Raw genomic sequence first — 1,139 nt, 5'->3', positions numbered from 1 at the left:
TAGTAGTGGAGAGGTGTTCCAACACACATTATTGTAGGTGGACAAAATTGATCTTATAGTGGTGCACTAAAAATATCGTGTCTATACTTATCCTAAAAACGATTCCACTATGTGATGCCACATTAACAGACCACTAAACATGACATGGTGCACACCTATTGGTCTTACTTTTTTTTTGGACCATTTTGAACACCTACACAAAAAGCATGATTATGTGTCATCATATTTGACCATGTAGATTTGGAAACAATTTTTTAAGAGACTCCAAATAAATTACTTATAAAACTGACATTGATTTGAAATATCCATATAAGATATGTACAAGCTCAAAATTAGTCTCCCTCTCCAACAAAAGTATTTTTTGTTGAAATTGTTAGAGGACCTTAATAATTTAATAAATTAATTTTTTTCTACGGAAACTTAACCGTACGCCATCTTAGCTCAGCTGGTAGAGCGCGTGGCTTTTACCCACGTGGTCGTGGGTTCGATTCCCACAGACGGCGATTATTTGTCAGTCCTGGTATTATTGGCTTAAATTTGTTCTCCTCTTAGCTGTCCTTAAAGAATATTTGGTCGCTTTTATTTGTTGGAGTTAGCGTTATTTAGTATAAAATAAAATATTGCCTTTTAAAGGCAACCAGACGATGCATTCTTCTGAATAAGAAAGTCTCTTGAGAAATATTTTCTTTTTATAATTTAAAGTTATTAGAACAATATGTAAAAGTATTTTATATTGGAAAAAAAATTATTGCCTTTTAAAGGCAACCAGACGATGCATTCTTCTGAATAAGAAAGTCTCTTGAGAAATATTTTCTTTTTATAATTTAAAGTTATTAGAACAATATGTAAAAGTATTTTATATTGGAAAAAAAATTAAATATATAATTTAGAAAAAAAAAAAGGATTGATTTCATAATTAATAAAAGGTTAGGTGCCAATAGTGGCATGTTGTGATGGTTAAGTTTGTTGTGTTGTTGTTCTTGCCATAGAAGTTTCAATCCCATCGGTTCATAGCTCCGGGTTTAAAAGCGTTTACCCCTTAAAAAAAATTTAATAAAAGGTTAGGTGTTAAAACTTTTCATCATTGTATATATTTGTATCAAATTTCATTTATTTTCGTATTTATTTAAGAAAAAAAT

General features: G+C 30.1%; 1 non-coding gene across 1 annotated transcript; it reads left to right on the top strand.

Annotated features, from left to right (window-relative positions):
• The first annotated feature begins 430 nt into the window (after positions 1–430).
• Positions 431–503, top strand: TRNAK-UUU (transfer RNA lysine (anticodon UUU)). Its single transcript has one exon. It is a non-coding gene; the product is annotated as a tRNA-Lys (tRNA).
• Positions 504–1,139: the final 636 nt, after the last annotated feature.

This window comes from Cryptomeria japonica, chromosome 1 (assembly GCF_030272615.1).
Source record: "Cryptomeria japonica chromosome 1, Sugi_1.0, whole genome shotgun sequence".
Taxonomy (NCBI): Eukaryota; Viridiplantae; Streptophyta; class Pinopsida; order Cupressales; family Cupressaceae; genus Cryptomeria; species Cryptomeria japonica.
This window is presented reverse-complemented; position numbering and strand designations above follow the sequence as displayed.